Genomic DNA, 12,500 nt, shown 5'->3' on the forward strand with positions numbered 1-12,500 from the left:
CCTCTCCGGAATCGAACCCTGATTCCCCGTTACCCGTGGTCACCATGGTAGGCGACTATAGTACCATCGAAAGTTGATAGGGCAGACATTCGAATGAGACGTCGCCGCCGCGGAGGGCGCGCGATCGGCCCGAGGTTATCTAGAGTCACCAAAGCGGCCGGGGGGCCCGCGCCCCGCCGGATGGGTTTTGGATCTGATAAATGCACGCATCCCCCAGAGGGGTCAGCGCTCGTTTGCATGTATTAGCTCTAGAATTACCACAGTTATCCGAGGTGTGGAGCGATCAAAGGAACCATGACTGATTTAATGAGCCATTCGCAGTTTCACTGTACCGGCCGTGTGTACTTAGACCTGCATGGCTTAATCTTTGAGACAAGCATATGTTACTGGCAGGATCAACCAGGTAGCTGCACCGCGGGTGGTGAAAGGGACACCAGCTAACGTCGCGGCCACCTCGGCGTGCTCCATCCCCCGGGCAGGGTCAGGGGCCCACCTCGGTACCGGACGCCCACCATCGGTGCAGCAGGGGTGCGCCGTCAGCGTGGGGGAGAGAGCCCTCGTCAGCTCCCAGCACGCGCGCGCGCTACTGTGGGACGTAACCGAGAAATGAGTGATTCCGTGACCAGGCGGGGTGAGGCCAAGCATGTGTTGAACTAACCCGATCCACTGCTGGCTCTCACCCGTACACCATGGACGCCGATAGCGGACACCTGTGTAGACAGACCGGCCTTCAACGCTTCCCCTCAGACGGTTCCGGGTGAGGATCGTGTCTTTTCAGACCGAGGCCCCCCCATAGAGGCATGCCCGCTGGTTTGGGGAGGAACTACCCGGGCGGCACAGAAGGCTTCAACCCTAGGCCCAACCCAAGGCCTGTGTCTCGGTCATCATGATCATACCGAGGCTGCCGACCTCCCATCCTGAAGGAGCGCACACACCTCATGGGAGAGTTTTTGATAGGTATGTCATGTTGAGGCTGCCGTCCTCAATGAGCGCAGTCACCCCTTTTGTACAGCTTTCGTTGGTGAACGATCATACCCGAGAGGCTGCCGACCTACCCGTCCTGAAGGAGCGCATCCACCTCTCGCCCTATTCCTGTACCTAGGTATGTCGCACCGAGGTTGCGGCTCTGAGCAATATATAGGATATGAGCTCGCACCTCATTGTACATTGCGCATTGGTTTGACCGGTTGTCTTTCTTATGACAGGGAGAAACCTTAAGTGGTAACCCGAGAGCCTAACCCCTGGCGGGCATCGTATGCCAATAGATCGGGAGAGCTCCGAACGCCCTCGAGATTGACGCTCTCCCTAAAAACCTGCTGGTAGGTTTTTGCAATCCACCGTACGCGTTTTCCTCCACGGCCGGGGAGGTTCTCGCCAGCCATGCCCGCCAAGGCAAATCTTCCCTCGGACACACCTCGGACGCTCGACCCCTGAAAAGGCCTGGCTGAACCAAGTGATGGTCGACGCTACTGGTATAACTGAAAAACCCCTGGCGGACTTGGGTTCGGATAACGGTCTTAGAGCGCACCTAGGTACTGTGCCATTGGATCCGGTAAGGCCAGCCGAAACCAGCATCTTCCGGGCTTGCGCACAGCACCCTCCGGATACGCACAGGCCGAGGTAGAGCATGTGAGGCTGGTGCCTGGAGGTCGGCGAGACCTCCAGTGTTAGGGGGGTCACCACTCCACCCCTAACCGGTGAAAGTGTTAGAGTCAGGCTAATGTTACCTTCACGCACCACCTTGCATCCAGGCCTTATGAATGGGATAACCATTATAAGGTTAGGATGAACTCAAGAGACATGCTCTCCTATATACCTGCTGGTAGGTGTTTGCAATGCACCGTATGCGTTTTCCTCCCACGGCCGGGGAGGTACTCGCCAGCCATGCCCGCCAAGGCAAATCTTCCCTCGGACACACCTCGGACGCTCGACCCCCGAAAAGGCCTGGCTGATCAAAGTGATGGTCGACGCTACTGGTATAACTGAAAAACCCCTGGCGGACTTGGGTTCGGATAACGGTCTTAGAGCGCACCTAGGTACTGTGCCATTGGATCCGGTAAGGCCAGCCGAAACCAGCATCTTCCGGGCTTGCGCACAGCACCCTCCGGATACGCACAGGCCGAGGTGGAGCATGCAGGCTGGAGGTTGGACAGACCTCCATAAGGGGGGTCACCACTCTTACACACCATGCCCAGCAGTGGCATTTCGGTCGGGCGCAAGCAGTGGTTCGAAGGCCTGAGAGACACGGATGTCTTTGACCTCCATCAGCAGGGGTCACTTATCCCTCCCCTTAAGCCGTCAAGGTGCATTAGAGTCGGGCTAGTTCACCTTAACGCACTGCCTTTCTTCTGATCCTTATTATGGTACAATCATATAAGGCTCAGAAAGCATGCTCCCCTATATACCTGCTGGTAGGTGTTTGCATTACACCGTTAGCGCATTCCTCCAGGGTCGGGGAGATGCCAGACAGCCATGCCCGCCAAGGCAAATCTTCCCTCGGACACACCTCTGAGACTCGATTGCCGAAAGGGCATGGCTGATTCAATAAGTGGTTCGTGGCAATGGTATAACACCTACCATTCTCAAACACATGGGGGGGGTTTACGGCCTTAGAGCGCACCTAGGTGCTATACCATTGGATCCGGTAAGGCCAGCCGAAACCAGCATCTTCCGGGCTTGCGCATAGCACCCTCCGGATACGCACAGGTCGAAATACATTACGTGAGGATGGAGGTAGGACGACCTCCATAAGGGGGAGCATCACGCCTCCACCCTTGCCCAGCGTGGGCACTTTGCTCGGGCACAGCCCGTGTCATTTAAAGGCCTGGATCTTTTCAGACCTCCGGGGGGGGCCTCACTCCCCCCCTACTTTGCTCAGAGGGAGCCTCTTACTCGGATAAAGTGTGTGACATTACATGCTTTCATGCATGGAGCATTTCTGACATCCACACATAGGGCCCTCATGCTTAATCATAAGCCCAAATGTGCACTTTAAATGGATAAAGTGTGTGGCATTACATGCCTTTAAGCCTGGAACCTTTCCGACATCCATACATAGGGCCCTCATGCTTTATCATAAGCCCAAATGTGCACTTTAAATGGATAAAGTGTGTGGCATTACATGCCTTTAAGCCTGGAACCTTTCCGACATCCACACATAGGGCCCTCATGCTTAATCATAAGCCCAAATGTGCACTTTAAATGGATAAAGTGTGTGGCATTACATGCCTTTAAGCCTGGAACCTTTCCGACATCCATACATAGGGCCCTCATGCTTAATCATAAGCCCAAATGTGCACTTTAAATGGATAAAGTGTGTGACATTACATGCCTTTAAGCCTGGAACCTTTCCGACATCCATACATAGGGCCCTCATGCTTTATCATAAGCCCAAATGTACACTTTAATCAGATAAAGTGTGTGGCATTACATGCCTTTAAGCCTGGAACCTTTCCGACATCCATACATAGGGCCCTCATGCTTAATCATAAGCCCAAATGTGCACTTTAAATGGATAAAGTGTGTGACATTACATGCCTTTAAGCCTGGAACCTTTCCGACATCCATACATAGGGCCCTCATGCTTTATCATAAGCCCAAATGTGCACTTTAATCGGATAAAGTGTGTGGCATTACATGCCTTTAAGCCTGGAACCTTTCCGACATCCATACATAGGGCCCTCATGCTTAATCATAAGCCCAAATGTACACTTTAATCGGATAAAGTGTGTGACATTACATGCCTTTAAGCCTGGAACCTTTCCGACATCCATACATAGGGCCCTCATGCTTTATCATAAGCCCAAATGTGCACTTTAATCGGATAAAGTGTGTGGCATTACATGCCTTTAAGCCTGGAACCTTTCCGACATCCATACATAGGGCCCTCATGCTTAATCATAAGCCCAAATGTACACTTTAATCGGATAAAGTGTGTGGCATTACATGCCTTTAAGCCTGGAACCTTTCCGACATCCATACATAGGGCCCTCATGCTTAATCATAAGCCCAAATGTACACTTTAATCGGATAAAGTGTGTGACATTACATGCCTTTAAGCCTGGAACCTTTCCGACATCCATACATAGGGCCCTCATGCTTTATCATAAGCCCAAATGTGCACTTTAATCGGATAAAGTGTGTGGCATTACATGCCTTTAAGCCTGGAACCTTTCCGACATCCATACATAGGGCCCTCATGCTTAATCATAAGCCCAAATGTACACTTTAATCGGATAAAGTGTGTGGCATTACATGCCTTTAAGCCTGGAACCTTTCCGACATCCATACATAGGGCCCTCATGCTTTATCATAAGCCCAAATGTACACTTTAATCGGATAAAGTGTGTGGCATTACATGCCTTTAAGCCTGGAACCTTTCCGACATCCATACATAGGGCCCTCATGCTTAATCATAAGCCCAAATGTACACTTTAATCGGATAAAGTGTGTGGCATTACATGCCTTTAAGCCTGGAACCTTTCCGACATCCATACATAGGGCCCTCATGCTTTATCATAAGCCCAAATGTACACTTTAATCGGATAAAGTGTGTGACATTACATGCCTTTATTCCTGGATCCTTCCTCACATCCAGAGAGAGGCATACCAACCTACTCTCATAAGCCCAAAAGTGCACTTTATTCGGATAAAGTGTGCAAAATTCCATGCATGGATCGTTTGTGAGATCCATAAAGAGGCCTGTCAAATCCTCTAAAATGCCCAGGGAGTGACCTTTGGTCGGGCAAAGCGTGCGCCATAATCCTTGTCTTCATTTATGGTATACCATATATGTGGCTTTCAGAAGACCCTCTCCCCTATATACCTGATGGTAGGTGTTTGCATATCACCCATTCATAAAATCATCCAGACAGGGGGAATGAGATGCATGTCCATCTGGGTGCACATTCGGCGGGCACTGTCAGAGGATCGAGGCCTCTGGATGATCCACCCCTTGGTCAAAATTGGAACATAGTGCGATTTTTGAACACAAAATCATACGTATGGTATAACATTTTTATCGACATAGAATTATTTTCGCCGAAAACTGACGCCTATGGTATACCAAATGAAGCGACATAGAATATTTTCCACTTGAAAACTTCGTGCTGCTGGTATATTTATGGACATAGTGCAATTTTAACAGAATATGGGACTCTGTGCATTTTCTGAAGAAAATATCTTGCGTATGGTATAATTCAGGAAGGGAAATAGACTAATTTCCAACAAATACTTCATGCTACTGGTATATTTAAGGACTTTGTTCATTTACTGATCTGACACTTCAGAGTCAATTTACACCTATTTCTAAGCAAGATAGAAAAAAAAACTGACAATTTTTCTTGATCCTGGTGATGTACCCGAGCTAAAGAGCATGTTTTTCGGACACTTTTATGCTTTTTTCCCTTAAAGCCACCACCTGGCAATGTTATAGCATTGGACTCTGTGCATTTCCTGAAGAAAATATCTTGTGTATGGTCTAACAAAGTAAGGGACATAGACTAATTCACTCATAAAACTCCATGCTTCTGGTATATTTAGGGACTTTGTGCAATTTCTGACTTGAAAACCTCCACATGATGTTGGTATAATAACTTTACCTCATGCCCAGATGAGTGCACCTTCATTGGACACTCCAAGTGGACAGATGTGTCTGGAGGAGCCACCCAGTGGCAAATGCGTATGGTATAACAGAAAAAATGGACTTAGTGCATTTTCTGATCAGACACTTCAGACTGGATTTACACCTATTTCTAAGCAAGATAGAGAAAAAAACTGACAATTTTTCTTGATCCTGGGGATGTACCTGAGCTAAAGAGCATGTTTTTTGGACACTTTTATGCTTTTTTCACTAAAAGCCACCACCTGCTGCTGGTATATTTAAGGACTCTGTGCATTGCCTGAAGAATACTACTTGTATATGGTCTAACTCAGGAAGGGAAATAGCCTAATTTCCAACAAAAACCTCATGCTGCTGGTATATTTAAGGACTCTGTGCATTGCCTGAAGAATACTACTTGTATATGGTCTAACTCAGGAAGGGAAATAGACTAATTTCCAACAAAAACCTCATGCTACTGGTAAATTTAAGGACTCTGTGCATTGCCTGAAGATTACTACTTGTATATGGTCTAACTCAGGAAGGGAAATAGACTAATTTCCAACAAAAACCTCATGCTACTGGTAAATTTAAGGACTCTGTGCATTGCCTGAAGATTACTACTTGTATATGGTCTAACTCAGGAAGGGAAATAGACTAATTTCCAACAAAAACCTCATGCTACTGGTATATTTAAGGACTCTGTGCATTGCCTGATATGACACTTCAGAGTCAATTTACACCTATTTCTAAGCAAGATAGAAAAAAAAACTGACAATTTTTCTTGATCCTGGGGATGTACCCGAGCTAAAGAGCATGTTTTTCGGACACTTTTATGCTTTTTTCCCTTAAAGCCACCACCTGGCAATGTTATAGCATTGGACTCTGTGCATTTCCTGAAGAAAATATCTTGTGTATGGTCTAACAAAGTAAGGGACATAGACTAATTCACTCATAAAACTCCATGCTTCTGGTATATTTATGGACTTTGTGCAAATTCTGACTTGAAAACCTCCACATGATGTTGGTATAATAACTTTACCTCATGCCCAGATGAGTGCACCTTCATCGGACACTTCAACTAGGCTGAGGTGTCTGGAGGAGCCACCCAGTGGCACGTACATATGGTATAACAGAAAAAAAACGATGGAGTACCGGTGACATCTTGTGGACTTTAAGAGTCAATGCGCCTTCCAAATAAGATTAAACTGTGCACTTTTTTTCTAACAGCATTTAACCATGGTATAATTTAAACTAAACTCTCCTCTTTTATTCTAAGTTCATTTGGCCATGGTATATTTTATTTAAAATGGCCTTTTTTACTCAAAGTGTCTTTTCTACTGGTATATTTTATTTAAAATGGCCTTTTTTACTCAAAGTGTCTTTTCTACTGGTATATTTTATTTTAAATGGCCTTTTTTACTCAAAGTGTCTTTTCTACTGGTATATTTCATTTAATCTGTCAGGGCTGGCTCGGATTCCACACCATCTACCTCCACCAGGGGCACCCGAGTCAGCCCTAGACTACATCCACGCAATCAGCAATGATTGGTCTCACCTGTTGCTGATTCTTTTCAATTATGCCGGTACGTTCTCAGCCCACGCAATCAGCAATGATTGGTCTCACCTGTTGCTGATTCTTTTCAATTATGCCGGTACGTTCTCAGCCCCCGCAATCAGCAATGATTGGTCTCACCTGTTGCCATGGCTTTTTAAGGAAGCTTTTGGAGACAGATCATTGCTGATTCTTTTCGGTTATGTTCATTTAAAAAGGCCTCTATTTTACTCTAAGAGTCTATGCTGCTGGTATATTTTATTTAAAAAGGCCTCTTTTTTATTCTAAGTGTCTATGCTGCTGGTATATTTTATTTAAAAAGGCCTCTTTTTATTCTAAGTGTCTATGCTGCTGGTATATTTTATTTAAAAAGGCCTCTTTTTTATTCTAAGTGTCTATGCTGCTGGTATATTTCATTTAAAAAGGCCTCTATTTTAGTCTAAGTGTCTATGCCTCTGGTATATTTTATTAAAAAAGGCCTCTATTTTATTCTAAGAGTCTATGCTACTGGTATATTTTATTTAAAAAGGCCTCTATTTTAGTCTAAGTGTCTATGCTGCTGGTATATTTCATTTAAAAAGGCCTCTATTTTAGTCTAAGTGTCTATGCCTCTGGTATATTTAATTTAAAAAGGCCTCTATTTTATTCTAAGTGTCTATGCCTCTGGTATATTTAATTTAAAAAGGCCTCTATTTTAGTCTAAGTGTCTATGCCTCTGGTATATTTAATTTAAAAAGGCCTCTATTTTAGTCTAAGTGTCTATGCCTCTGGTATATTTAATTTAAAAAGGCCTCTATTTTAGTCTAAGTGTCTATGCCTCTGGTATATTTATTTTAAAAAGGCCTCTATTTTATTCTAAGTGTCTATGCCTCTGGTATATTTAATTTAAAAAGGCCTCTTTTTTATTCTAAGTGTCTATGCTGCTGGTATATCCTCGGACTTTGAAATATTTCAACCTCGCCTAACCCTCAATTAGCGCCGGTTGCCGAAATACTTGCACATTGCAACTTTGGAGACTCTTGCAGAAAGACAATTTGAAATCTGCAATGTGATATTTGAAAGCTGCAATGCCGACCAAAGTGTACTCTGAAACCCACTACACACAGTAGGCTTATAGGCCAACCAATTATGGGACTTTGTCATTTAAATTAAAATTATTTAGGACATCCAGAGGGGGCATTTCATTCATAATTCATGCCCAAGGAATGTGAACTCTGACCCCGCTACACACAGCAGGCTTATAGGCATGGGTCTTTTTTAAACACCCAGAAATCTTTATTCTGTATAAAACAGTTACCCAATAAAAGCCTACTATGACCCCGCAACACACAGCAGGCTTATAGGCCTGAATTTAATTCCTCCAGAAACATATGGTATACAGCTTTAAGGAGGAAAATAATTACTACGGTGGAGTAATGCTGCCATCTTTTGGACTTTAAATGCCGGTGCGCCCTGCACATTTGAATGCAAAATGCTGGGTCTTTTTTTAACCTCCATAAATTAGTAAAATGTATAAAATAGTTACCCTATTTAAGCACACTCTGAGCCCGCCACACACAGTAGGATGAGACACATGGATGATTTAATACATCCAGAAAATCCTTATTCTGTATTAAATACATTGCCTAAGAATGTGCACTAAGAGCCGGCCACACACAGTAGGATGAGAGCCCTGGATGATTTAATACATCCAGAAAATCATCATTCTGTATTAAATACATAGCCTAAGAATGTGCACTAAGAGCCGGCCACACACAGTAGGATGAGAGCCCTGGATGATTTAATACATCCACAAAATCATTATTCTGTATAAAATACATTGCCTAAAAAGGTGCACTAAGAGCCAGCCACACACAGTAGGATGAGAGCCCTGGATGATTTAAAACATCCAGAAAATCATCATTCTGTATAAAATACATAGCCTAAGAATGTGCACTAAGAGCCGGCCACACACAGTAGGATGAGAGCCCTGGATGATTTAATACATCCACAAAATCATTATTCTGTATAAAATACATTGCCTAAAAAGGTGCACTAAGAGCCAGCCACACACAGTAGGATGAGAGCCCTGGATGATTTAAAACATCCAGAAAATCATCATTCTGTATAAAATACATTGCCTAAGAATGTGCACTAAGAGCCGGCCACACACAGTAGGATGAGAGCCCTGGATGATTTAATACATCCAGAAAATCCTTATTCTGTATTAAATACATAGCCTAAGAATGTGCACTAAAAGCCAGCCACACACAGCAGGCTTATAGGCCTGAATTTAATTCCTCCAGAAACATATGGTATACAGCTTTAAGGAGGAAAATAATTACTATGGTGGAGTAATGCTGCCATCTTTTGGACTTTAAACGCCGGTGCGCCCTGCACATTTGAATGCAAAATGCTGGGTCTTTTTTTTCCTCCATAAATTAGTAAAATGTATAAAATAGTTACCCCACTTTAGGCATACTCTGAGCCCGCCACACACAGTAGGATGAGACACATGGATGATTTAATACATCCAGAAATTAGTAAAATGTATAAAATAGTTACCCCACTTTAGGCATACTCTGAGCCCGCCACACACAGTAGGATGAGACACATGGATGATTTAATACATCCAGAAATTAGTAAAATGTATAAAATAGTTACCCCACTTTAGGCATACTCTGAGCCCGCCACACACAGTAGGATGAGACACATGGATGATTTAATACATCCAGAAATTAGTAAAATGTTTAAAATAGTTACCCCACTTTAGGCATACTCTGAGCCCGCCACACACAGTAGGATGAGACACATGGATGATTTAATACATCCAGAAATTAGTAAAATGTTTAAAATAGTTACCCCACTTTAGGCATACTCTGAGCCCGCCACACACAGTAGGATGAGACACATGGATGATTTAATACATCCAGAAATTAGTAAAATGTTTAAAATAGTTACCCCACTTTAGGCATACTCTGAGCCCGCCACACACAGTAGGATGAGACACATGGATGATTTAATACATCCAGAAATTAGTAAAATGTTTAAAATAGTTACCCCACTTTAGGCATACTCTGAGCCCGCCACACACAGTAGGATGAGACACATGGATGATTTAATACATCCAGAAATTAGTAAAATGTTTAAAATAGTTACCCCACTTTAGGCATACTCTGAGCCCGCCACACACAGTAGGATGAGACACATGGATGATTTAATACATCCAGAAATTAGTAAAATGTTTAAAATAGTTACCCCACTTTAGGCATACTCTGAGCCCGCCACACACAGAAGGATGAGACACATGGATGATTTAATACATCCATAAAATCCTTATTCTGTATTAAATTAGTCCCCTAAGAATGTGCACTAAGAGCCGGCCACACACAGTAAGATTAGAGCCCTGGATGATTTAATACATCCATAAAATCCCTATTCTGTATTTAAATACATAGCCTAAGAATGTGCACTAAGAGCCCGCCAGACACAGTAGGATGAGACACATGGATGATTTAATACATCCATAAAATCATTATTCTGTATTAAATTAGTCCCCTAAGAATGTGCACTAAGAGCCGGCCACACACAGTAGGATAATAGGCCTGGGTCTTTTTTTTAACCTCCATAAATTAGTAAAATGGTTAAAATAGTTACCCCAATTTAAGCATACTCTGAGCCCGCCACACAAAGCAGGATTATAGCCCTGGGTCATTTAAAACATCCAGAAAACCCACTTTTAAATTATAGGCGCACCGACATATTTTACCCAAAAGATGGCAGCATTACTCCACCGTTTTCCTTTTTTTTCCCCATTCAAAATTATTACTGAGCTCCACAAACTGCCTTTTCTGTTTAAATCTGTCCCCAAGCTATCTGATCCTTTGCCCGGCCACACAAAGCAGGCTTATAGGCCTGGTTGATTAAAAGTGGGACTTTGTCATTTAAATGAAAATTATTTTTGACATCCAGAGGAGGCATTTCATTCATTAATTCATGCCGACCAAAGTGAACTCTGAGCCCGCTACACAATGTAGGCTTATAGGCCTGGTTGATTGATTATGGGACTTTGTCTTTTAAATGAAAATTATTTTAGACATCCAGAGGAGGCATTTCATTCATTCATTCATGCTGACCAAAGTGTTCTTTGACCCCGCTACACACTGTAGGCTTATAGGCCTGGTTGATTAAAAGTGGGACTTTGTCTTTTAAATGAAAACTATTTTAGACATCCAGAGGAGGCATTTCATTCATTAATTCATGCCGACCAAAGTGAACTCTGAGCCCGCTACACAATGTAGGCTTATAGGCCAGGTTGATTAAAAGTGGGACTTTGTCATTTAAATGAAAATTATTTCAGACATCCAGAGGAGGCATTTCATTCATTAATTCATGCCGACCAAAGTGAACTCTGAGCCCGCTACACACAGCAGGATGATAGCCCTGGGTCTTTTAAAACATCCAGAAAACCCACTTTTAAATTATAGGCGCACCGACATTTTTTACCCAAAAGATGGCAGCATTACTCCACCGTTTTCCTTTTTTCTCCCCATTCAAAATTATGTCTTTGCTCCACAAACTGCCTTTTCTGTTTAAATCTGGCCCCAAGCTATCTGATCCTTTGCCTGGCCACACAAAGCAGGCTTATAGGACTGGAAGAGCCAACCTGTGGATAATTATGGCACTTGGAAATTATTTTTAACATTATTTTGGACTTCCAAAGGAGGCATTTCATTCATTAATTCATGCCGACCAAAGTGTTCTTTGACCCCGCTACACACTGTAGGCTTATAGGCCTGGTTGATTGATTATGGGACTTTGTCTTTTAAATGAAAAGTATTTTAGACATCCATAGTAGGCATTTCATTCATTAATTCATGCTGACCAAAGTGTTCTTTGACCCCGCTACACACTGTAGGCTTATTTTTAGACATCCATAGTAGGCATTTCATTCATTAATTCATGCCGACCAAAGTGTTCTTTGACCCCGCTACACACTGTAGGCTTATAGGCCTGGTTGATTGATTATGGGACTTTGTCTTTTAAATGAAAAGTATTTTAGACATCCATAGTAGGCATTTCATTCATTAATTCATGCTGACCAAAGTGTTCTTTGACCCCGCTACACACTGTAGGCTTATTTTTAGACATCCATAGTAGGCATTTCATTCATTAATTCATGCCGACCAAAGTGTTCTTTGACCCCGCTACACACTGTAGGCTTATAGGCCTGGTTGATTGATTATGGGACTTTGTCTTTTAAATGAAAAGTATTTTAGACATCCATAGTAGGCATTTCATTCATTAATTCATGCTGACCAAAGTGTTCTTTGACCCCGCTACACACTGTAGGCTTATTTTTAGACA

Source organism: Brachyhypopomus gauderio, unplaced genomic scaffold (genome assembly GCF_052324685.1).
Source record: "Brachyhypopomus gauderio isolate BG-103 unplaced genomic scaffold, BGAUD_0.2 sc475, whole genome shotgun sequence".
Classification (NCBI taxonomy): Eukaryota; Metazoa; Chordata; class Actinopteri; order Gymnotiformes; family Hypopomidae; genus Brachyhypopomus; species Brachyhypopomus gauderio.